The sequence below is a fragment of the Pinus tabuliformis genome, chromosome 6 (genome assembly GCF_031772625.1).
Source record: "Pinus tabuliformis cultivar Carrire ecotype Pingquan chromosome 6, CPIR1, whole genome shotgun sequence".
NCBI classification, from domain to species: Eukaryota; Viridiplantae; Streptophyta; class Pinopsida; order Pinales; family Pinaceae; genus Pinus; species Pinus tabuliformis.
In genome coordinates this window covers 488,132,345-488,159,681 of record NC_142292.1, presented here as the reverse complement: position 1 = coordinate 488,159,681, position 27,337 = coordinate 488,132,345, and the positions used below count along the sequence as shown (strand labels likewise).

The following is a 27,337-nucleotide window of genomic DNA, read 5'->3' as shown; positions in this document are numbered from 1 at the left end:
TTTTTCCTCACTACTTACCACATACTTCATCAGTGTTTCTCTATATAGTCTCTTTGGTTGCCCAAAGACTGAAATAGTGGCATAAGAGAGGTCTAGTTGGAGAGATCCTTGGAGTTTTGCTCCCCAAGATCTTGATAAGAGCATACCATACTTTGGTGGAATGTCAGAAACCACCACGTCCATTAGGATCGTTTTGTTGGGAAATTGGACTAAAGACACACAAAGGTCTTTGATTAAGCCTAAACACTCGACCTGACTAGAATCGAATGAGAATAAGTCTTTGTAGGGTCTAGTGACATCAAGGTTTAGCTTCTCCATTACAGCTTTGGGCATTAGATTGTGTGAAGCACCTGAATCAAACATAGCATTTTGAAACACTTTATCATGAATGTGCAAACTGACATAAAAGGGTAGAACAGCTCCATGTCCTGATTTACTATTGACTTCAGGACCAAAAAGTAATTCAGGTCGATTATCTAAGACATTAACATCATCCCTGTTCTCTGGCATTTGCAGTGATCTTTTGATTTGCTGTCTGTACACATCATGTTTGGCAAGCTCAGAGAGAGGAATAGATATCTTTAATTTACCAATTTCTGCTTCTAAATCAAAAGGTTTTTCTGACTGTGTTTTAGTATTGTGACTAGCAGATTTTCCCTTTTCAATTGTATCTTCAGTGATCTTCTCTTGGTTATCAGTGATTTCTTGAGATTGTTCTGTTTTGGGAAGGCTTTGAGGAGTGCTATTTACATTGTCTTTTGAGGGAAAGGATACAAAAGGCTGGTTATTAGAGGGCTGCATGTCAGATACATCCTCTATGGTCACTTCTTTTAATTTTGGGTCTGTTTTATCAGCAGGTTCTGTGATAGCGGCCTTGTCCTTTACTTTCTTAGCTAGCTTGGCATCCTTTGGCTTGATGGGATTAGACACATCAATGGTTCTTGTTCTCAATTTGTATTGTTTATGGACTTCGTAGACAGCTGAATCATAGCCTTGTTTGAAGTCAAATGACTCTCCAGACTTGGTCTGAAATTGATTTATATCATGGTCATCTTGGTCTTCTTGGGTTAGAAATACTTGTTGTTCACTTTTCAAACCCATCAAGTTTATGTGAGTGTCCTCTATCTGCTCACTAGATGTGGATGCTTCAGCATAGTTTTCATGAAAAGGAGGTCTTATATCATGGTCAGGACTTGCCCTTCCAATGTTTGGGTTTTGATTTTTTCTAAAGTTTGGATTTCTGATAGGATTGTTTTGTTGTCCTTCCCATGAGGCTTTTCTTTCAATAGTTCCCATTCTATTTTCAAAGTTGTCCATATCTTTGATGCTTGTGTCCAATTTTTGCTCAAAGGCTGAAGGTTCATCTTTGAAAGTGGTTCTTCTCTCAGCTCTTACTCTATTTCGCTTGGCAATCAGATTTGCCTCCACACTAATAGCTACATTCTGCATGTCTGCTAAGGTTTGAGGGGCTCTTTCCCTTAACTGATAAGCCATGTCTGAATCAAATCCATCAGGGAATTTTTATAAAGCAAGATCGGGTGGAGGTCTAAGGTTTTGTGGAATAGCGTTGTAAACATTGTTAACCCTGGCACAATAGTCTAAGACAGCTTCTTGAGGGCCTCTTTTGATAGTGTCATACTCGGATGATATGTGCAGAGGGTCCTTCTTCTTTTCCCATCTATTGAGAAATGCTTGGTAAAGGGCCTCTGGGTCAGCTATGGAATTTGCAGCAAGTGCTCTAAACCAGGGCCTTACATCTCCTGTTAAACTTTGGACAAAAATCTTCATTCTTACACTATCATCATCTATTTCATAACTCTCAAAAAAGTCCTGCATTTTCTTGGTATGTTGCAGGGCTGTGCCAAAACCAGTAGCATCAAAGTATGTGATTTTCGTTTGATAATCCTGAGGCATAGCCCCTGGATTTGCAGGTAACTGTAAGGGTGCATATCTGTTAGCCATATTTACAGGGATAAGTGGAACGACTGGGATAGCTAGAAGAGATGTAATAACAGTGGTGGTAGTGGTAGTATGCGCAGTGAATGGAGGTGTGGAAAAGGTGCTTGGAAAGGTGGATGATGAACAAGGGGAAGTAGGGGTTGAACGAAACAAACCTTTAACAGGGGTTGGAAAACAGCTTGGCTGAACTGTTTCAGGACTAGAATCAACAAGCTCTTCTTGTTTTTGTTTGCTAAGGTTTCTAGAGATTAAATTGGGATTTTCAAAAACAGCTGGTGGATTTGGGTCTGGATTTGACCTAGTATTATGTGTTTTCTTCTTGGGAGCCAGCTTCTAACTTGTTTTTTTGGAATTTTCTGAATAAGATCCCCAGCGGAGTCGCCAATGATGTTATCACTCAGGTTGTCCCTTGGCTCCTTAAGGGATACGGTCGAGGTAACCACAAACCAATCTTTGGGCTGCAGGTCCTAGCCTACCTGCAGTCAGAGAGGGCTCTCTCTTTATGATTTAACTTTGTTTTGGGTTGATTTTAGGCTAGTTATGGTATACAAGGGTTTTGTTTTGATTTTGGTGGGAAGGAGATGTTTTCAAGCAGAGTTGGGATACATAGTGTGAGAAGTTCAAACCATTGGGCATGGAGTCATGGATTAGGGCTTGTTGTTGCGTTTTCTTGGTCACAAGAGGAATATAGAGCAGGATAGCTACACATAGAACAATATCAGGCTGGAATAAATATGGAATGAAGGTCAGAGATGAAAGGCAACTAAGAATCTTTCATTAGCTAACAGAGAGGGAAGGTGGACAAAAGTTTGTCTAGGAGCAGTCAAGAATTCCTAAAAAACAGTCATATGTGAAAGAAACAGGGTAAACATGATCATTTAAGTATGCATATTCATAACCATTTATGAAGAAAACATATAGAAATAACAAGAACTGAGCATAGGGTGCAGTCAAGAAAAACCTAAGCTATTCTTTTTTCTTGCGATTTAAATGGTAACACAATGGTGCATAAACATATGAAAACTGTAAACAGAGGTATGAAAACTTATTGAGCCATGTAGTAGCACAGGAATTCCACAGTCACTCTTTAACCATTAATAACACAACAGTCAATTCTTCATCCAAAGCATTCCAGCAGTCTTTGATTACAGAGCTTCTCAAAAATACAGCGCAAGTCCAGAATGAGGAATATCAACCAACCAACCCTTTAAACAATGAATTAGGGTGGTTTATATAGGGAAAATATCTAAAAATATCTATTACAGCAGACCTAAACAGGTCTGAGGGAAATGAGTTTTTAACCTAATCTTGTCCTGAAGTTAATGCAAGAAAATATCTTTGAGCTGTGCTGGAGGCAGCTGTATCAAAATGAGTTAATATGGTGTCCTTATGGCTCTGTGCTGTTCATTTAGCCATAACTGTGCTTTGGGCTTTGATCGCTTGCTCTTGAGTGGTTTGACGTGCATTAACTGTGATCTGAGAGCCTTAAATGGCTTCACCGCTTTCTTTGACTTTGCTTGGGGGCCTTTAATGTTCACCTGCTTTGGTATTGCCGATCTGATACTCTTTGCCACTTCACTGATACTCTTCAATTTAATCTGGGCTTCATCTTTCCTCTGATACTCGTTCATTGTTGATTCAGGCCACTTTCTCTCTCTTGAAATGTTTGAAACTATCAAATCGCCCCCTTTCTGCCCTTTCAAGGCAAAAATAGCTGCTACAAATGTTTTTCGTGGCCTCTAGAATCCTATCGGCGCTGGCTGATTAAATATGAACCTGTTTAAAGAAATCCTCTCAAATTGCGAATTTTTGGGTTTTGCGGGTAGCCGAGCAATAGGCAGCCTTCCATTTTGATCATTTTTTCTTAGCAATGCGCGATTAGCGCTAAGCGCTAAGCGCTAATTGCGCATCAAAAACTGCCTCAGTTTTTCATTTCGGGCATCCTTCGCTGCGTTTTTCGCGCTTTGCGCCTTTTTTCGGTGATGGCGTCAACGGTGGGTCCCGATACGGCAGTGACGTGGCAAGGTGACATGGCAGTACGGCACGGTGGTGGGGTAGGGACGGAGGCAGATGCGGTGGCAGTGACACGTAGCAGTGGGGGGTCGACGCAGAGGTGACGTAGCGCTGACGTGGTGCTGACGTCAGGGGTGGAGAGACAGAAGGTGGTTTGTGGTTTCATCGAACCGCCTTCTGTACGAGAGCGGTAATTGTCAGAGGAGCTCTGATGTAATCAAGGGCGGACACCTGTCTTCTGTACGACGGCAAAACCGCCAGGCTATTGGAGGATAACCGTCGATCGTCGGGGCGGCTCCGAAATCGCCGAGAGCCGTCGGATCTGGGCAGGCGGATCGGAGGGCTGACGGAGTGCAGAGCTGGCGCAGGTTTATGTGCGAGGGCCCACCTGAATATTAAATTAATATTTGCGCGACAGGGCTTTCGAACTTTGGGTTTGTGGGTTTTTACATAGTTTGTGCGTCGAAGGTAAAAATGATGAAGTGTTAGGGGTAAAGGGGTGAGGAAAGAGGTTATTAACTTAACCAAATGTTAAGTTAATCCCAGGGTTAGGACGCGGATGGGTTAGTAGTAGCCCCAGGTGGACTATCATTTCCCAAAACCATATATACATAGCTATAATGCTATAAGGTGGGATATGTATTATTTTTGGAATTTTATATAGTTTTTTGTATAATAGGGGATAAGGAAATGATCTAGGGAGCTAGATAATAGAGTTAGGAGTTAATATGAATTTGTGAGGTGAAGTGTAGGGGAGAGGCTAAGTTTGTGAATTGAAACTTAGACATAGGAAGTGAATGGACTGTGGAGAAATGATTTTTACACAAGAAATGTGGCTTCTTTTCACTGAAGAAAGTCAAAGCTTGACTTAGTATTTTACACAAATGAAGTGATAACAGGACTGGTTGGGCAGATCCCAAGGTCCTCAAGGGGATGTTAGTGAGTGATTTGGGGAATAAGAAGAAGGGGGAGTTAGACATGCCTCGCTTGAGCTCCTCCAAATGAAAAAGTGACTCATAATTGTGATATGAATAGATATAACACTTGAAAACATGAAATGGATCACATAGCTTGATTCTGCAACCACAAAACTACTTACCCAGCCTATTTACCTAACATTTTTTCTTCTTTTTGCATGGGTGCACTTGGACTAGTAGACCCTAATTATCTTCTTTTCTTTTGACTGCCCTCCTATCTAAGTGTACCCTTATCTCTTCCAAGGGCCTAGATTAAGCAGTTGGGCTCCTTCATTTCTCTACCTAGCTACTCATCTGCCAAGCTTAAGCTGTTTGGACAGATATTCATTCTCTATCTTCTAAAACAAGAAATTTAAACCTAGGGAGGCCAAGATTAAGCTGTTTGGCTTTTCCTTAACTGTAAAACTCTTCAAAAATGGTATGATTCTTCAAAATGGAACTTCTTGGAAATATGGAACCTTGCAGCATGGAAAGATGACATATTTGGCATGTAAAACAGTCAATCATGAAATATGAAACCTATTGCAATAGGAGGCTAACAATATCCCTTATTAATATTGTTGTGCCCCTATTATCCCCATATTGTTATTATTGTGCCCCATAGAATCCCTCTATTGTTATTTTTGTGCCTTTATATTATTATTGTTAGGTTGGCTGGGTTATATTGTGACTCCTTATACTCCTATGTATAGAAAGGAGGTTTTGTCATTTGAATCATCCAAGAATTTTTCATTTATGTAATGTAAAGGAGGTTGCCCCCTCGAAGAGGCTAAATTCTAAGGCGTTGATCTATCTTTTCTATCTTTTTGTGAGTTGGTTTCATAACATTTGGTATCAAAACTTTGGATTCTAGGGTTTCGCTGCTCCAAGTAGGTCATCGTGGAATTTTCGCTATAACTTTTTTTGTGCAACGTTTCAAAAGCACAAAAAAAATCATTTGAGATGAAATCGCACTAAACGACAGGTCCGAATTTTAGAGCTTTTCGTGCTATAGTTGCGGAGTTATGATCTGAGGAAGTTGGTCTTTTTGCAGACTCCTGAATTACATTCCAAACAAGTGACCTGAGGAAAATCGTCATAACTTTCTCTCTGAGCATTGGATTGAAATTTCATAAGAAGGTACAGAAAGAGGATAGGTTGTAGTTTCTTGTATATATTTTTCAGAGCCAAAGGTCGAAACAAGGACACGTGGCACATCGTACAAGTTCGCTCTACTGAACTAGTCTATAATCAGGTCATTGTGAGAGATTTGGCATAAATCTTCCTTGGAGAATCCAATTGGGATCAGACTGGTGGCATTGCAAAGAGGACACAGAGGGCGACTACAAGTCACAATTTTAGAACTGGATAATTTGAAATTACAGAGATACATCAGAGACAATATCAAGCTCCTACAAAGTGAAAAAAAATCTGTAGATTTTTTAAAAAAATTTCTTAAGCTTGGTTTGAAAAATTATTTTGAAGGAATTCAAACGGCATAGTAGAGCATTATTATCGGTAACTGATGCCCCGAGGAAAAAAAATGCAAACACCTAGTAAGCAACCTGAAATCTCTAGCATGACTCATGAAGAAGAGGAAGAAATGCTACATGATATATCAAAATTACAAGACCAAGTGCAACAAATTTCACTCTCACAAAAGCTAACAGAAGCTAAGATAAATGGCGTGGAATCTAAGATAAAGGGTGTGGAAGCTAAGATTGACGATTTGAAGATAGATTTGAAGGCAGATTTGACAAATTTTCTACAAGAAATACTTACTAATGGTGAAAGGGTAGTAAATAAAACTTATGATGCAAACAAAAGAAATGTTAATCATGATTTCATAGACTCTAATGTTGGATCGAAGACCCGCCATATTCCAAAAATCGATATGAGAAAGTTTGATGGCAAGGATCCCGCAACATGGATATTATAGATGGAGCAATTTTTTGATCTCAATAATGTGCAAAACACAGAAAAGGTACGTATTGCAACTTTATATTTGGAACCAAATCAATTTGTATGGTATCAATGGCTTTGCTCTCGTAAACAAATTATCACTCGGGCAATTTTTACGGAAGAATTGACAACACATTATGAGGATACAAAAAGCAAGACTTTTTTTAGCTAATTGATAAGTCTCAAACAAAAGGGTTCAATAATGGAGCACATTGAGGAGTTCCAAAAATTGAACATAAGGGTAAACAATATTCCAGAGGAGCATAGGATTGATGTGATCATAGGGACTTTAAAGGATAATATCCAACATGATGTTTGCCTTTGGGAACCTGATTCATTAGAGAAGGCATTCAGGTTAGCAAGAAAAATGGAAAGCAAAATTATGGCAACTAGGAAGCATACCACTCACAACTATAAAGATGGAAGTGTTGTTGCCCCTAGTTTTCCACAACCTATAAGGTTGACACCACAACAATTGGAAGAAAAAAGAGCAAAAGGGCTTTGTTACAGTTGTGATAGAAAATACACTAAAGGTCATAAGTGTGCTGAGAAGAAATTAGTCTACATAGATTGTGAAGAGGAAGAAGAAAAGGAGCAAGAAAGGTCAAAAGAAGAGGATATACTTCAGGAACAAAGCCTAGACAAAGAAGAAATGAATCTGACCATATCTTGTAATGCACTGGCTGGAATTACCACTCCTCAAACCTTCAAGATAGAAGGACAAATCAAGAAGAAAAAGGTAATAGTGTTGATTGATTCAGGAAGTACCCACAATTTTATTCATTGTAAGGTAGCAAAAGAATTGAATTTCTTCCTATATCCAGCACCAGAGTTTCAAGTGATGGCTGCAAATGGAGGAACAATAAATTGCTCTGGAAAGTGCCATAATATCAAGCTATCCATGGGAGAATATGTATTGACTAGCCCAATGCTTTCCATTCCAATGGGAGGTGCTGATGTTGTACTAGGAGTCCAATGGCTACAATCCTTGGGTACAATAGCTTTTAATTGTCAAGAACTTTTCATTAAATTTTTTGCGGAAGGAAAGGAAGTTGAATTAAGGGGTATTGCAAGGAAATCGGGAAAGATAATTAGCTCTAACGGTATGACAAAGCTTCTAAAAAAGGAACAAATAGGTGTAATTTCACAATTATGTTTGCTAGATGTTTCCACATTGAAATCATCTATTTCTCCAGATCTCCAAAAAATCTTGGACAATCATTCCAAGGTATTTGAGACTCCCAAAGGTCTCCCACCTATTCGTGATCATGATCATGCTATTCATCTGATTCCAGGAAGTGTTCCTCCAAACATCAAGCCATACAGATATCCATATGCCCAAAAGAGTGAAAATGAACGTATGGTTGCAGAAATGCTAGAGGCTGGTATAATTCAACCTAGTCAAAGTTCTTTCTCTGCTCCAGTAGTATTGGTGCACAAGAAGGATGGATCATGGTGCATGTGTCCAGATTATAGGGAGCTCAACAAGCTCACTGTTAAAGATAAGTTTCCCATTCCTGTCATTGATGAATTACTGGATGTATTGCATGGATCAATTTACTTCACCAAGTTGGATCTTCATTCAGGATATCATCAAATCAGAATGAAGACTGAAGACATTCCGAAAACAACATTTAGAACTCATGAGGGTCATTATGAATTTTTGGTCATGCCTTTTGGCCTTACCAATGCACCTTCTACATTTCAAGGTTTGATGAATTCCATTTTCAAACCCTTCCTTAGAAAACTTGTGTTAGTATTTTTTGATGATATACTAATCTACAGCAAGTCTTGGAAGGATAATGTTGAACATGTTGATAGGGTGCTACAACTATTGGAGGAGAAACAATTATATGCAAAAAGATCCAGATGTTTCTTTGGAGTACAAGAGGTGGAATATCTGGGTCATATTGTATCTCATGAAGGAGTTAAGGTAGACCCTAGAAAAATTAAAGCCATTAAGGAATGGAAGATCCCCACATCCATAAAGCATCTGCGAGGATTTCTCGGGTTGACAGGGTATTATCACAAGTTTGTTAGGAATTATGGGAGAATAGCGGCACCTCTAACAACATTATTGAAGAAAGATGCATTTTCATGGACTCCAGAAGCAACAAAGGCCTTCGAACATCTTAAAGAGGCAATGTGCCAAGCACCGGTCTTAGCTACATCGGACTTCACAAAAAACTTTATTGTGGAATGCGATGCTTCAGGAAATGGAATTGGTGTGGTTTTAATGCAAGATGAAAGACCCATTGCTTTTGAAAGTCGTCCAATCAAGGGAAAGTTTTTAAACAAAGCTATTTATGAGAAGGAAATGTTGGCAATACTACATGCACTTAAGAAATGGCGACCCTACCTAATGGGAAGACACTTCAAGGTAAAAACAGATCATGATAGCCTTAAATACTTTTTAGAACAAAGATTATCCTCTGAAGAGCAACAAAAGTGGGTCACAAAGATGTTGGGTTATGACTTTGAAATCATCTACAAAAAAGGGAAGCAAAATGTGGTGGCAGATGCACTCTCAAGAAAGGATGAGGATGTGGAAGCATTGTTGTGCGCCATTTCTATTATCCAACCAGATTGGATAAACAAATCAAGGGAGGAATGGAAGAATGATGAAGAAGTGTGGGCACCTATTCGAAAGTTACAACAAGATTCCAGTACATCTGATACATTTAGCTGGCAAAATGATTCATTATGGTATAAGGATCGCTTATACCTCTATAAGAATTCCCAACTCAAACAAAAGATTCTTATGGAATTGCACACTTCCCCTTTAGGAGGGCACTCAGGATTTTTAAAAACGTACCACAGGGTTAAGAAGGAATTTTTTTGGGATGGCCTTAAATCGGATATTCAAAAGTTTGTGGCGGAATGTTTGGTTTGCCAACAAAATAAAGTTGAAACAATTAAGACCCCGAGTCTATTAAAACCTTTATCCATTCCAAGCCAATGTTGGGAGGAGGTTTAAATGGATTTTATCACAGGTTTACCCAAGTCTAAGGAAAAGAGTGTCATCATGGTGGTAGTTGACCGACTTACCAAGTATGCACACTTTTGTGCATTATCACATCCATTTAAAGCCAATACAGTTTCTACTGCATTTATGGAAACAATTCAAAAGCTACATGGAAACCCAAATATTATTGTAAGTGACAGAGGTCCCATTTTCACTGGAAATTTTTGGACAAAATTATTTTCTTGTCTCGGTACTCAGTTAGCTCATAGCTCATCTTATCATCCTCAATCTGATGGGAAAACTGAGATAGTAAACAAATGTTTGGAAGGATATCTTCGTTGCTTTGTATCTGATAAACAGACACAATGGGTCAAATGGTTGCCTTTGGCTGAATGGTGGTACAACACTTCCTTCCATACAACAACAAAAATGACCCCATTTATGGCACTTTATGGATTTTAGCCACCATCCATCACATCATATTTGAGAGAAAATTCTAAGGTTCAAGCAGTGGAACATCACATCGAGCATCAACAACAAGTCCTCCAACTCTTAAAGGATAACCTCGTGTTGGCGCAGAATAGGATGAAACAACAGGAAGATCAACATCATAGCGAAATAAGTTTTGATGTAGGTGATTGGGTATTCCTACGGCTACAACCATATAAACGAATTTCCCTCAAGCAAGCTAAGAAGGATAATAAATTATCACCAAAGTATTATGGTTCGTACAAGGTGTTGCAAAAGATTGGTACTATGGCATACAAATTGGAGCTTCCTGCAGCTTCTCAAGTGCACCCAGTTTTCCATGTTTCATGTTTAAAGAAGGTTATAAGTGACAAGCTCCCAGTTCAAACAATATTGCCAGAACTTGACGAGGAAGGAAAAGTTATATTGGAACCGGAAGCAGTCACAGAAACAAGAACTCGACAACTACGGAATCGATCAATTTTGGAGTATCTCATCAAGTGGAAGAACTTATCCACTGAAGATTCCACATCGGAGGATGAGAATTTTATATAGAAGCATCCATAACTACTCAGGCATTGAGGACAACACTTTTTTGAAGGAGAGGGGCATGTTCGGTCCCTATAATACTAGTGATTACCCCATTACTATTGTAGTTGTATCCCTTATTAATATTGTTGTGCCCCTATTATCCCCATATTGTTATTACTGTGCCCCATAGAATCCCTCTATTGTTATTTTGTGCCTTTATATTATTATTGTTAGGTCGGCTCGGTTATATTGTGACTCCTTAGACTCCTATATATAGAAAGGAGGTTTTGTCATTTGAATCATCCAAGAATTGTTCATTTATGTAATGTAATGGAGGTTGCCCCCTTGAAGAGGCTGAATTCTAAGGCGTTGATCAATCTTTTCTATCTTTTTGTGTGTTGGTTTCTTAACAGATTCTGGGTTGATATGTAATCCCTGATGTAGTTACAGGTTGAGTTGAGTTCCTTGATGATAAGTTCTTTGATGTTTCCCAGGTTTTAGCATTGGGCTCCCCACTGGCAATGATTCCGAGTGGTAGTAGCGGCTCCCTGATGGATAGAGGGTGGTGGCTTGGGCTCTCCGATGATGTCAAATTATTCTTCTTTTAGATTTGAGAATGTTTAGCATATGAGCAAAGACAATCAAGAGATAAGAAAAGATGAGCAATGATGACATTTGATGATGAGATACTTGAGATATGACATGATTTGATGACAAGATACTTACAATTATTACGTGATGCAGTTGGAATTTCTCTGCAGCTAAGAGGGAGTGTTAATTTTGCAGCTCAGAGACACATTTCAATCATGGGACTAGATTCCTCTTTTCGAGAATACCAATTTTAACTATTGAAGCGCTCAATTTGGACAAGGGAAAGTGTATTTTTGAATTAAAGCCCACATGTGAACAAAATGATAGGTCTGCCCAAAGGAGAAATTGGTCACCCATGGATGGTTATTTATACAAGTCAAGTGACCCTCATTTGGACAGCATCATCACTATGATCATTCTTCTTTCTTTTGGTTTGGCTAGCATAGGTCTAAGGCTAGGTCACAAAGATTAGTTTGTACAGGTTCGAGACCGTAGCGTCCAAAGCTCGCACATGTGTTTAGGGTTTTGGTTTCCAACCACATGCATGCTTTAGTAAAATTTTGATTGCAACCATCTGCATACAAGCTCATACATGTGGTTGGAGGGTTTCAGTTGCACAAACATCACTATCTGTGTGTGGTTGGGAACTAGGGTTTGAGTTTTATAGTTGACCATAGATTTCACCAATTGACCACAGAGTTTGACATTGGACCATAGAGTTTGACATTTGATCGCAAAAAGTGACAATTGATCGCAGGCTTCTGTTTCAAGGTTTTGATTATTAGCATTGTTGGATTCATTTCATTGATGTTGTTTGGTTGATTTTGTTGGATAGGATTATGGTTGAAGATGTGGATCATTGTACTCTCTTTTGTTTAATCATTAAATGACAATATAATAAGAAGAAGAATTTGAAATGGTTTTCCTCGTTGTGAGTTTTTCCTTGGTCTCTGACCAATCCTGGTGTCTCTATGTGTGAATGATTTTCTTGTATTGTTCCTTTATGTTCTGTTGCATTGATGATGATATTGTTCTTTCTATATAATTGCATATGTTGTTGAATAATGTTGTAAATATGAATAATGATATGATGTTGTGGGGTGAATTTAATATGCAAATGAAGAAATGCAATTATCTAAAGCAAATAACAATGTAGCCCTAAGAAAAATTAACAAGGCTTGCCTTCGACAATCCCTATCTTGCTACCAAGATAACATACGTTCCTGATAAAGAATACCATGAGTCCAACCCCCTAGCCACTAATGTCAATATATGGGGATAATTCCATGTGTGCAATAGAAATAACACAACAAATTATAGCAATCTATGGAATGATTTCAATTTCCATAAACCATACAACATATTACAATAAATCTATATAAAGGATTTCCGTAATGAAGATGAAGAACTTATCAGTGTGAAGAATTGAATGCCATTCAACTAACAATGAAAGATCAATTTAACAACCAACTGAAGGTAGTCATTTGTGGATACCACCCCTTAGCAAGGCTATGATGTCATTGGGACAAAGAAAGATAATACAAAACTCTCAGAGCAGTCTATCTATCTTAGGAAAAAGAAGAATACTAACCAAGCGTCCTACTTACCAAGTTCTTTAAATAAGTTTGCTATTTGGCAACCATAATGCATGCCCCACCTAGAACAAAGAAGGTTCTTCCTTTTATTCTCAATTGTTCCTAACTCTAATGTTATTCAGTGTCAGCATAGAAATGTTTAAGTTGGTGCCCATTAACTCCAATATATTTTTTATTATTTCTTGGCTCTTCTCAAGGTTCTCATGGCTTCCTCCTTTCATGGTTGTTCCATCCTATAGTCTGGAAGCCCTCTTTTCCCAAGAAAAATCTACCTTTTCCTCTTCAAAAATGGGCTTTCCCTTTCCATTTGAATTTTCTCTTCTTTGCATGAGAAAAATATGGCCAATAAGAGTCTAAAACCAACTTATTTTTGTGGGGAAAAAATTCCTAGAATGTAGGACGTGGTGGCTTAGATGTAGGGCTTGGTTTCATCAACTCCTCTTATCTCCCATTTGGAGTCTAGTCTAGGCTGAATAGATTAAAGGTAGATGAGTATAAAAATGAGATAGGATTCTAGGAATGTAAAATTCTTTTACTCCCTCAACTTTCCCCTCTTGTGGTATCATAAACCCTTTAGGTGCTCATGCTTAGTTAGTCTTGGTTCTTTATTAACTACAAAATAGAAATATTCAAAAGTATCCAAAATTACCATGACAGCTCTATTTCATAGTGTAAATAAGGCATAGTAAGAAAATATCTATACAAAATATTTAATCAAAAACAAGATCAAGTTCACCCACTGGGGGTAACTCAATTAGTAATCGCCTTGATAATGAGATGCTATATTCCATGAGATTCCAGGTTCAAACCTCCACGTCGGTTAGCAAAAAAAATAAAGTTCAAGTTTAGATCATTTCAAAGGGTTGAAAACATGACATCACATCCCCTGTCTCTTGGAATAAAGTCATCCTGTATCTCCTTTTATTATAGCAATGTTTATGTCTTCATTTTTCAATTATACTTGCAATGTCATCCTCTTCATTATCTTGGTATGTTTCCAAACTTTTTATCATTTCATCATATGCCTCAAACAATCATCAAAGTAAACATGCATATCATAGCCATTTCTATGCATTTTCTTCAATATGAATTTCAATATATATGTGTGTGTGTGTGAAATTATATCTACTTCATATAGTTTTTTATGGATAAGACTTAGCACAATATTTTTTCAAAGACTCAATGTATATAATGCACTCATGATCCCAACTAGCGTGTAACATGAATTTCTTAGATTAGATTCATTCAAGTCACCTCTTCCTTGCAGTCATGCAACCTCCTCAGTTAGGGATTCCCTTCTCCCACAAACACAAGTTCTTACATTAGATTCATTCAGTCACCTCTTCCTTGTAGTCACACAACCTCCTTAATTAGACATTCCCTCCTCCCACAAGTAAAAAGGATGTCAATGAGCAATCGTTGCCATCATAATTTAAATAGTCCCATAAATGAATAGTTTGGGAACATTAATCTCTCATCGTGTTCTCAATTGTCGTGATCGCGGGTGGTTGAGCATAATGGTTGTTATCTCACCCACTCGGATTCAATTCCCTACTAGTGACGCGATGATGAGAAAATATTGTTGTAATGGCTACATGCCTAACAACATAACAAATTGGTGAGAGGCTATATATGCAATTAAAAAAATTGAATCAATCGCTACTTACACCAAAATTTTGGACAATGCATGGGTTCTACCTTGTATGTATATCTCCCCAAAGAATTACCTATGCTTTTGAAAGAGTTGTCCCACCAAAAAATAAAGTGGCAAGTAGCGAAGGCACACCCATATGGAGATTGTTAAGGGCACAATGTTCTTGGGGTTTCAATCTAGAGTTCACCTATTCAAGTGCTTCCCCTGAGATCCCATAAAATATGGGTCATTCTTGAAGATTAAGTATTTGTCTTCCTTTGTTTCAAACAAGAAGGTATAAAATCCCTCACCACACAAACAATGACTCATTTGTCCTTTGATTAAAGTATGTCAATCCTTTTGGATTTAAGATGTCATTTTTAGGGGGATGACTAGGTTCTTGTGAATCAACTAATTAGAACTATTTCTACCAATGTTATGGCTATGTTTGGGGGAGGACCAACAAGCTTCAATGCGGGTATATTTTCAGCTCTCTTTTTACAAACCATGTAAGTCCCTTAATTTGGTTTCAAAATTATTTCCAAAAATTATTTCAACCAAAGTTTTATATATCATTAGTTCAAACATTTTAATAATGCACTAATCAATATGATCAATATGTGTAATTCCTTCCAATATTAAGATGGATTTTACACATGACACACACACACACATATATATTTTAATTAAAAAAGCTTGACAAAAAAGTACATTTTGGAAATTTTGTAATTCCATAAAACAATTTTTATTTTTGTTTAAAATGTACTTTTAATTCATTTGAAATCCCTGCGAATAGCAAGCTAGCAATGACCTCCGCAATAATGTAACAATCTTTTTTTTGTATGTCAATACAAATATATTTCTATTAATATAAAAAGTTTTACATTGATAACATATCATGATTATATGATAGAACCGGCCTAAAGATGGCCACAGAGAAAACATGCCTAAAAAATAACTATAATGAAAAAATAGAGACATTGAAATCACCCAACTTAAAGCTAATCACCAACACATTTTTGTTTTTCTTTCCGAACTTACAATAATGTAACCACGTTCTAACCAACCACGTGAGATCTTACTACATTAGCCCTTAAGGGCAAAGTAGCAATCACCTCGGCAGTTTGTGACAATGAATCAATGGGGTTGCGCCCATAAAACGACGTTCTCACCAATTGAGCTCTCCCAACAACTGCAATCCGATTACTCCCATTCCGCAAAAGTCCACAAAGAAAGTCCACAAAGATAGAAATACAGTGTTAAGTTGCCGGGATTTGAACCTGGGTCGCCTGGGTGTAAAAACCAGTATACTAACTTTGAACCTGGGTCGCCTGGGGAAAACCAGGTATTCTAACCGGACTAAACGACAACGGATGTATGATAATAATATCGATATTTATCATAATCAATGAACGAATCGCATATCTTCCTTGAGAGTGAGAAGTGAACCCATGAATAATCAATCTTGTAAATGTTGTGGAAGTCCCGCACAGGTCCCATGCTCGAAACCTTGCTAGAATGGCTTCAATTTTACTTGTTTGTCCGTTTCATGTGTGGCCGTCCATATCCATTACTAACCGGACTGAGCCACCTTAATACGATTCGATTTAACGTAAATAAACAAGTGCATTCTGTCTATTCATTTTAATGGATATTTAGAAAATCTCATCACTGCCAGTCCACAGAAAGGATAAAAACTGCGAGCCTTCATTGACTGTTACGGCATTACAGTGGATCGTTTACCATGCATAATCAACCAAAAAAACATTTGTTATGATGGGATAAAAAGTCTTTGGCGATTCACAATCGGGTAGTTTAATGAGAAGTTATAGAAATTCTGATTATATTTAAAGAAATTTTGATTACAATTTTTGTAAATCTAAAGTTATAATTGTTAAACTTCAAAATTTTAGGTGTTTTAGACTTTATTGATGGTCTTGAATTCATTTCCATCATCAAAAACATGATTCAAACACTGCCTCTACTAGATTTTTTGAATTTTTTTGCCCAAATTGAAGCTACTTTTAACAATAGATAGATTTATGGGAAATTAGATTTGTCGAAGAAGTTGTTAAGTTTTCATTAATATATCTCCTCAATATAATATTATTGATGTTTCCCTGTGTATCTTGCAAAAAAGAACATTTATTTTCTTTTTTAATTTCCTTTTCGCCCCCCTTTTCGGGCGTAAGCTCCGAGAATCTAATGAGAAAAATACCTCTGGTGCCTTGGGTGTAGTTAATTAATGGCCATCCTCAAGTTGATTGCAGATTCCCGGAATATTTAGAAGTCCGACGAATATAGACACGGTCAATTTTTTGACCGCACCCATATCTGTCGGATTCCCAAATATTCTAGGAATCTACAATCGACCTAACCTCACCGGTTAGTTAATTACTTTTCCATCCAAAGTTTTGACTCATATTACAGGGCACTCACGTGTTCTAGCAGACAGCTGGTGCCGTGGTGTAGTTGGTTATCACGTCAGTCTAACACACTGAAGGTCTCCGGTTCAAGTCCGGGCGGCGCCAAGTCATTAGCTAATTCTTACGGCTGCTTTTTCTTCCACGGTAAGATGGAATATCCCCACTGAAATAAGGAATTAGATCATAAGAGTAATGATGATGGAAAACCTGCTACGTTAAGAAATAGAAAACTGTGAAAACGAATATTTAGGACTATGACTTCCTGATTTTAAGACGGAACAATGTCTACATCCAAGTACAACTGTATGTTGCAAATCACGCACCTATCACTACTGGAATAGCTCAGGTTCAATTCCTCCTCGCGTTCAATATATTTTGAAAATTCGGCTAAACACATCTGGTTAGTATGGACTTTTACAGGTACGTGTTTTCATCTATTTTAGAAGACCTACAGGTTACTTATGTGTCTCTTTTAAATTGATTGGATACAGGTTATTTATAAAAATGAGGAAAATCCTTCTCCATTTCACTTAAATGTTTCTTGATTGTATACATGTTATCTATAAAAATGGAAGAATAAATCTATAATGGTATGAATACAATAAATCTATAATGGAATGCTATACCTCTTCTGGATTGCTGGTATTCAGGTTACTCTGTCAAAATAAAAAAATTTCATTCATTTCACTTATGTGTTTTTTCTGGATGCCTTGAAATTTAACAAAAAAATCTCTAATCATACAAGTATCTGTTTTCCTCCTCTATTTTACACCTGTTTCTTTTGGATTACTTATATATAGGGTTTTATAAAAATGAAAAAATCCTCGCCTCGTTTGAATTATATATATAGTGCATATATGGAAAAAAAATTGTAATAAAATGAGAAAAACTTCCAATTCAATATAGGTTTACATGTTATTTATAAAAATAGAAAAAGAATATAGGTTTACATGTTATTTATAAAAATAGAAAAAGAAAACTGTATTGAATATTAATTGACTTTTGGATTGCTGGTCTATACATTATTTATTAAAATAAAAATTTCCATTTCACTTACATTTATTTATAGAAATGAAAAAGAAAAGTTTACTGGAATGTTTTGTAAATAGAGTATGTGTTTGTAATCTCACCGGAGTTGGATTTTAAAATCAGATGGCTATTTAATTTCTGAAGCTGCCTGCAATCTGAGACTTATCATTGTGAAAATCACTTTTTAGCTACCCTTTATGCTAAGTATTTATGAATGCAATTATTCATATTTATATCAATTTTTATATAGTCAGCCTTACGAAATGTCAATAAAAAATGGCCTCAGCGAGTAGGCCAAGTATATGAAACGCACAGAAAAGGCCTTTAAGGCGGTCATCAGATGTCGATTAAACTCTCATCTCTTCACTATAACTCTCTGATTTGGGATCAAATGGAGGCAACCAAAGAACAGAGGTGGTTTTCACATGTCGATTAAACTTTCATCTCTACACTATAACTCTCTGATTTGGGATCAAATGGAGGCAACCAAAAAACTGTTTGCTCTGGTTCAAATGGATTAGACTGCAGAAAAAAATAGTTAAAAAGTAGTCTGAAGTCGACGTTGGTTTCCTCAAACTCTGTGTCTCAATCTTTTGAATATTGTTCATTTTTCATTTTGTTCATATCTTGTTTTTGGATGGTCCGAAAAAGTTTTTACATAGGAATGAAAAATTCCATGTCAGTGTAAAACAACCATTAGCGAGAAAAGATTATCAGAACTCCTCCCAATGAATAATCAAATTGGAAGATTGAAAACATTGTAATAAACTCATACATAGTCATGTGACATGGAGCGTCAAGATGGATTGTTTCTGCCAACAAATATAAGATTATTTGCTCATCCAACTCATATTCAATTTGCTAGCAGATTCACTTGTAAATCTAGCATGAATTTAATTTGGTGGCAAGCTTCACTTGAGGTTGGGGGCCGATGGAAATTTAACATATTACATCCATTCATTTTGATTTTTCAACCTCTCAGGGTTTCTTCCTTCTGCTCTGTAATAGTTTCAGGGTGGGGTTCTATTGTCGTGGTACCAGAAATTGTAATTTGGAAAAGGCAAAGGATTTGAACCATGATCACTGGAAAAATATAACAAAAAAGTAAAAAGTCATTGAACTAGACGAGGAATTTGTTGAATTTAAGAATGACCCCCCTAATTAGGCCTCTTTCTACTTATGCCAACGGGCAAGCTTCGCTTCCGGAATATTTTTAAATCTCATGACAAACCAGGTTAGCTCCGTAATTTGGTTTCAAAAATATTTCTTTTTTCAATAATTCCTTCTATGTCAATGATGGAGTTTATACATTACATATAAATTCTTTCAAATTTCAAAAACTTAAAAGTTTGAAGATCAACGGTAAATTGAATCAATCAATAGTTGATAAAATATTATATAAGGTTGTCAAATTTTCTGGGGAGGCCTACCGGAGCAGAAAACTGGCACGAGTATGTGTTTTACAATTGGCATGTAAAACGCAATTTCTAGAGGCTATCACCAGTCCAAGAAACACTAATAGGATGGCGTGTGCAATCTTTCCCAACAGAGTTTAACATGAGGAATAATAAAATAGTTGGCTAACGTTGAGTCTGTAGCTGTGCTACAATAAACAGGGTTGCCGGGGGCTGTATATGCAAGGTAAGAAGTTGAATCGATCGCGGGTTACATCAAAATGTTGGACAATGAACAGATTCACTTAGAAACCATGTCATCGAAATTATATTTAACCCTTAACATTCAAGGCAAACTGTTCATATTTGCTGTGTATCGCTATATCCAGTTCTTGCTGCATTAGCCTTTAACATGTGAGGGCAAACTGGCAACGACCTCGACAATATTGTAACAATCAATCGATGGCGTTGCGCCCATTAAATCACTTATAACCAATTGAGCTCTCCCAACAACTGCAACTTGATAACTCCAATTCCTCAAAAATAGAAATGTATTGCCATTGCTGGAATTTGGGTGGGAAATTACCGAATACATATAAGTTAACGACTTTCAACAACATCCGCCATCAGAGTGGCGCAGCGGAAGCGTGGTGGGCCCATAACCCACAGGTCCCAGGATCGAAACCTGGCTCTGATAAACTCGGCTTCAGATGTGGCTTCTGGTAGTTCTTTTGGTCTGTGCCAGTCCATATCCATTACCAGCTGGACTGCGAGGGCACGAGGAATAACAATGTACAGTCATGAGGAGCAAAAGACACCAAAATATTGGTCTGTGCCAGTCCATATCCATTACCAGCTGGACTGCGAGGGCACGAGGAATAACAATGTACAGTCATGAGGAGCAAAAGACACCAAAATATGGTGATGGAGGAGGAGAAAGCATTTTTGATGCAGTGATTATTAACTATTAAATCGTTGAAATCCAAGTTTCAAAAAAGGTGTGATCTTTAACTGAAGGTTTTATTTTTCCTGTAGATCAGTTACCATCTATCGCTTTAACCATTAAGTCGTTGAAATCCAAGCTCTTACTTTACATGCCATGGACAATAATGGATCTACCTTCTTGCACTGCATTACTTGGCATTTAACTGGTAACATAATACTCTAATTTATCTATAGCAATGTTTTAAGTTATGTTAGTATGGCTAATTTTCTTCCTATCTTCCTATCCTTTTAGTTTAGCTAACATGCAAACAATTTCAACTTTCACTTGGAATTTAACAAATATTACAAGCAACATTACAAAGTAATCCATATTCCAAATAGGTCTCAAAGATACAAGTACCAAATAGTTGCAAGAGGATGAGAAATTTATCAAGCATGCTCCATGTACCTACACACATAGCTTGAAATGAATTTCCTTTATATGTATAGGAAATGTGTCACATTTTCGAGTTCAAACTATAAACCATAAATAAGTTCACAGAAAGTGAATTTATTTCCAAAATAAATCTCTAAAATTATGTTAATATAATTTTTGAACTTAGATATTAGGATTATCATAAGTTTCTCTTTGAGTGCAAACTATCATGTTTATAAATATATTTTCTATAAACTATGGAAAACAAAAACAATATAGTCATACAGAACCAAACCACTTACTGACTAGCTAACAAAAAAAAAGACCTTGAAGTAAAACTAGTAAGGTGTACCTCCATGTTGATTTGTCTTTCAATCCTTTTAATCATTTTATTTTGTTTTGTTAGTAACATGAGGACAACAATAAAAATTCAATTTCAATTTATTTGGACATTCATGACTGAACTTTGATGAAATATTTTTCAAAAGCAATTTTCAATCTAAAATCAAGACAACTTGTGATATTTTTGTAAGGCCATTGTCCCAATCCACAGAGGATCTGCAAGGTAACTTTAATAGTTAATTCAATTAGACTTAATAGTTACATATCAACAACATTTTCTTATTTGAAAACAAACCTCATTCAATATAAAAGCATACTTCAACAATATTATTGTGATTACAATTTAGTTGTATCTACCACTTACTTCCATAAGCTCTTAGCTTAATGCTACAACTCATATTTTTTTAATCAAACCTGCATCCCCATTCTTACCCAAAACCCATGGCCATAGAGGCTTCAACCCATGCTGAATAACATTTCTAAGCATGCCAAAGATGAATGTTTGTTTACCTACCAATGAATAAAATCACCCAATATTGTCCTTCACTCTATAAACGCTATGCCAAAGGAGTTTGTCCTTTGCTCAATTAACACTATACCAAAGGAGCCTTAATAATCAAATGAAATCAAGTAGTGAAAGAATGAAATGTTTCTTGACTAGATAATATGATGCATTTGCAAAAGCGAGTTCGTTATATTGTTATCACAACCTAATCAACATGACTAACAAAACCTAATCAACCTCACTAACAAGTATATTATACAAGTTATGTCAGATTTAAAACTTTCAAACATAACTTTATGTACACAGGATGTCCCATTCTTGCATTTGCTAGGCTTGGCTTTCCAAGAACAAAATGAATTGCAGTATTGCCTTTGATCAATTGTTTTCATCTACAAAGTTGTGGCAAACTTATCAATTAAATATGCTTCATATTCATCATACACTAGACTTTCCATTTGAAAATGACTCGCCCCATATACAACATGAGATTTTGTTCTTGTAGCTTCATCAGTTTTTCATAACAAGTTGACTACCTAAGACAATGACACCATTTCTAAAATTTCTTGAATAAGGTTTTGAATCTCCTTCTAGTTCGAGTCCGAGTGGTGTCATTTTTATCTTGCAGTTTTAGACATTTGGTTCCATGATGTAGTTACTTATAACGTCTAACACACTGAAGGTCTCTAGTTAAAGTCCTGGTAGCACCAATTGTTCCCTTCCTCCGGTTCCAATCTGGGAGGCGCTAATCTCAAGGTCTTTGGTTTAGGTCCAGGCGGCAACAATTGTTTCCTTCCAATTTATAGCATCTTTTGGCATTATCGCAGTTTGCAACACTTTTTCTTCAACATCAAGATGGAACATTGTTGTTTGAGTCCCATGTTAATAAATAGAAAATTGATGGATAATTAACATCTTAAAAAAAATAAAATTGTTTGAATCTCATGCTAAGAAATTGATGGTTAATCAACATTAGAAAACATGATAGAACCGATTTTAAAGATCTGCTATTTTAAATGTCATGTTCAGAAATAGAAAATTGAAATAAGGAATAGAGCTTAAGAGCAATGATGGATAATCTGAAAAACTTGAATGTCATGTTTAGAAATAGAAAATTGAAATAAGGAATAGAGGATGATAGTACTAATTATGATTAGAATCAAAGTTTTATTTCATGATGATATGAGTAAATTTGTATGAGAATTATAAGAATGGTGTAACCATAACAAGTGTAACTAGCTAGGTGTAACTATTTCCTTGTTATGACAAGTAGCAGTCATTGTTGTAATAGCTCGGCTGCTTAGAGCATGCCGATGTTAACCACAAGGTCGGGAGGTTCAAGGTCGAAGGTTCAAGCCCTCCTTCTAGCGCTTAGTAGGGTTTTAAACTAAAAACTTAGAAAGAAGACCTATTGGTTACAGACATAGAGGTTTGTGACCTCTTGTTTTCCTCCTCCTAGTGTTCAATAGACTTTCTCCTAGTTCCCTCCTCCTTTATTTTCCTCCTCCTAGTGTTCATTAGGATTTCTCCTAGTTCCCTCCTCTTAGTGTTGAGTAAACTTTGAAAATTCAACAAAAGATCTCTTTGTTACAGACATACTCAATAGAAGACCTCCTCAAAACTCAGAAAGAGGCTTCTAAATTGAAAACTCAAAAAATACCTCTTGGTTATAAAAATGTAGGTTTGTGTTTTCTTGGTTCAACAAAGGACATCTGGGTTACAAACATACTCAACAAAAGACCTCGAGTTTTCCTCCTCTTAGTGTTCAATAGACTTTGAAAATTCAACAAAAGACCTCTTAGTTACAAACATACTCAATAGAAGACCTCCTCCTCCTGGTGTTCAATAGACTTTGAAAATTCAACAAAAAACCTCTTGTTATAGACATAATCAATAAAATACCTCTTGGTTACAAACTTATAGGTTCGTGTTTCCTTTTTCTAGACTTTGAAAATTCAACAAAAAATATCTTAGTTATAGACTTATAGGTTTGTGTTTTCCTCCTCCATTTCACTTATGTGTCTCTTCTTATTTGATTGTATACATGCTTCAAAAAAAAAAATCTCTTCCATTTCAGATAAGTATCTTTTCACAAGATTTACAAGTATGTGTTTTCTTCTACCAACTCACCTATGTGCTTCTTCTAGATTGATTCGTCTATAGATTATTTATGTGTTTCTTCTGAATTGCTTTGTATACATGTTATTTAAAAAAATAAAAATGATAATGGAATGTTATATCTCTTTTGGATTCCTTGTACCTTAAAATGAAAATATATACCATTTTACTTGTGTTTCTTCTAGATATCTTGAAAATTCAGCAAAATACCTCTTGGTTAAAGACTTACACGTACATTCCCTCCACCACTTCACTTATGTGTTTTTTCTGGATTGCTTGGATATAGGTTATTTATAAGAATGAAAAAACCATCCTCCATTTCACCTATGTGTCTCTTCCAATGTTACATTTATCATTAACAACAATTTATCGCCAGAGTTCCAAAATTTAAATTATCAACAATATCAAGGCAATATCATGGAAATTATATAAAATCAGGAAACCTAAAAAATTACAAAAATCATCAATTCTCTTTTCAATTTTATATATTTCTAAAGGAATGTCAACATCAAACAAATGCATTGTCACATAAATATGAAGATAAAACTGCTATATGAAATGTATAGTATGTCAAGTGGTACATTAGACATTGATATTGAAATATAATATTTGTCTTAAGTCACAAGTCATGATGAGATAAAATAAAATCACATCAAATATCTCATGAGATGATCATCATGAGCATCTAAACTGAAAATTTAGAAAGAGGTTTCTAAACTGAAAACTCAAGAAAGACCTCTTGGTTACAAATATACAGGTTTGTGTTTTCTTGCCAAAAAGGACCTCTTGGTTACAGACATACTCAACAAAAGACGTTGTGTTTTCCTCCTCCTAGTGTTCACTAGACTTTATCCTAGTGCTGAGAAAACTTTGAAAATTCAACAAAATACCTCTTGGTTACGAACATACTCAATAGAAGACCTCCCCAAAACTCAGAAAGAGGCTTCTAAACTGAAAACTCAAGAAAGACCTATTGGTTACAGACATACAGGTTTGTGTTTTCTTGGTTCAACAAAGGACCTCTTGGTTATAGACATACTCAACAAAAGACCTTGTGTTTTCCCTCTCGTAGTGTTCTGTAGACTTTGAAAATTCAACAAAAGACCTCTTGGTTACAGACATACTCAATAGAAGACCTCCTCCTCCTAGTGTTCAATAGACTATGAAAATTCAACAAAATACCTCTTGGTTACAGCATACTCAATAGAAGTCCTCTGGGTTACAGACTTACAGGTTTGTGTTTTCCTCTTTCTAGACTTTGAAAATTCAACAAAAAGTCTCTTAGTTAGAGACTTATAGGTTTGTGTTTTCCTCCTCCATTTCACAAGGTTTGTATTTTCTTCCTCCATCTCACTTATGTGTCTCTTCTGATTTGATTGTATAGATTCTTAAAAAAAAATCTCTTCCATTTCAAGAATGTGTCTTTTCACAACATTGACATGTATGTGTTTTCATCTGCCAACTCACCTATGTGCATCTTCTAGATTGATTTTCATATAGATTATTTATGTGTTTCTTCTAAATTGTTTATATATATATAATGGACTGTTATATCTCTTTTGGATTCCTTTAAAATTCAATAAAATACCTCTTGGTTAACGACTTACAGGTACATTTTCTCCTCCATTTCACTTATGTGTTTCTTCTGGATTGCTTGGATATAGTTTATTTATAAAAATGAAAAAATCATCCTCCATTTCACCTATGCGTCTCTTCCATTGTTTCATTTATCATTGTCGATAATTTATCGCTAGAGTTCCAAAATTTACATTATTAGCAACATCGAGGCAATATCAGGTAAATTATAAAAAAATTATCAGGAAACCTAAAACAATACAAAAATAATTGTTTTTCTTTTCAATTTTGTATATTTCTAAAGAAACATCAACATCAAACAAATGAATTGTCACATAAATATGAAGATAAACTGTTATATAAAAATGTATAAGATGTCATGTGGTACATTAGACATTGATATTGAAATATGATATTTGTCTTGAGTCACAAGTCCTAATGAGATAAAAGAAAATCACATCGAATATCTCATGAGATGATCATCATGAGGCATCTAGATACTATAAGACTAATCTTGATGCACTAAGATATCAATGATTCCCTCTACCCCTTTTAGTAGAAAAGGTCATCGATGTCATTATTCCTCTAGAACTAGTAGGTGGACATGTTAAGTTTGAGCTTGAGGTGGAAGGTCAAAATTTTAGGGAAAAGGTGGAATATAAAGTGGGGTTTCTTAAGCTTCTTGCCCTAGCTGATAGTCTTTGTGGAGGTAGTGGCACTGGCTACAACACACTTTCAATATCTTCTCCCATTCCAAATTTATTTCTCCTGGAAGTGAAGCATCCTCCTCATCCTCTTCCTCAAATCAGTCATGTGTATCCTCCATGATAGGCCTCTTGGTCTCCACCCTTACAGATTCTTGATGTCAAGTGCATCTAATGAAATGACATTTGTATCGAGTACTTTGTTTATTAGCTTCACCCATAACCTAAGATTGTAGTATACATAGACCATTTCATTGAGGTGGTGTACATATAATCTGCACGAGGGGAATTTTGTAATTAGAAGATGATCTCTCATGGGAACATGCCATAAAATAAACTAATAAACTTATTAAAACATTAATTTTAATTTGAAAATTTCTAACATATTGCACTTCTTAGAGTGTATACTTTCAAAGACACTCCTTTTTTGTTGACACCCTTAAAAGATACAAGTTTGAATCAACACCAAATGAATAGTTTTTGTAACTGCAAGACTCATCTATCATAGTTTCCCCACCAAAAATCTACAATAAATAAATGGAAAGGATTCAAATTTCAAATGAAAAATAGTCAGTTATATTTCAATTTTCCATTAAGTAACAAATATATAAAAAGGAAATACATTGAAGTTTGTAAGTTTAAAAATTGAAATAATTTTACTTTTACCTAGCATCCTAGCAGTCTAGTCTTGAATATTCATGTCATACCCAAATGTCCCAGAACTTAACTTATATACTTGAAGTTGTTTGGAAATCTCATTATGCTCAGTAGAAGTCAATGATATTGCTTTCAATAGCCATATCATACCTGAATGACCCAGAACTCAACTTATATACTTCACATTGTTTAGAAATCTCATTATGTTTAGGGGAAGTCAACACCATCCTCTGAATACATTGGTAAAATCCATCCACAACCTCTGCATCAAACCTAAATCCACATGCATAAGAGAATGCAGGGTTGAGGTAGATCCCTACCATCTGAATTAGATGATGGAGTGTTGTTCCATGATGCAAGAGCATCACCCTTGGGCAATCCATTTTTAACTAGACCCAAGGGGGGTCATGAAATTCTCATGGGGGCTTCACTCAATGATTCTCTGACATAGAATGTGTGTTCGTGGAATACTAAACAATACCCTTAATTTGACTACGTCTTGGAAAATACCTCTAAAAATCACTTTATTTAACTCCCTACAAACCCAATACACCTTC

General features: G+C 36.1%; 1 non-coding gene across 1 annotated transcript; it reads left to right on the top strand.

Annotated features, from left to right (window-relative positions):
• The first annotated feature begins 17,130 nt into the window (after nt 1–17,130).
• Nucleotides 17,131–17,204, top strand: TRNAV-AAC (transfer RNA valine (anticodon AAC)). The gene has a single exon. It is a non-coding gene; the product is annotated as a tRNA-Val (tRNA).
• The last annotated feature ends 10,133 nt before the right edge of the window (nt 17,205–27,337 follow it).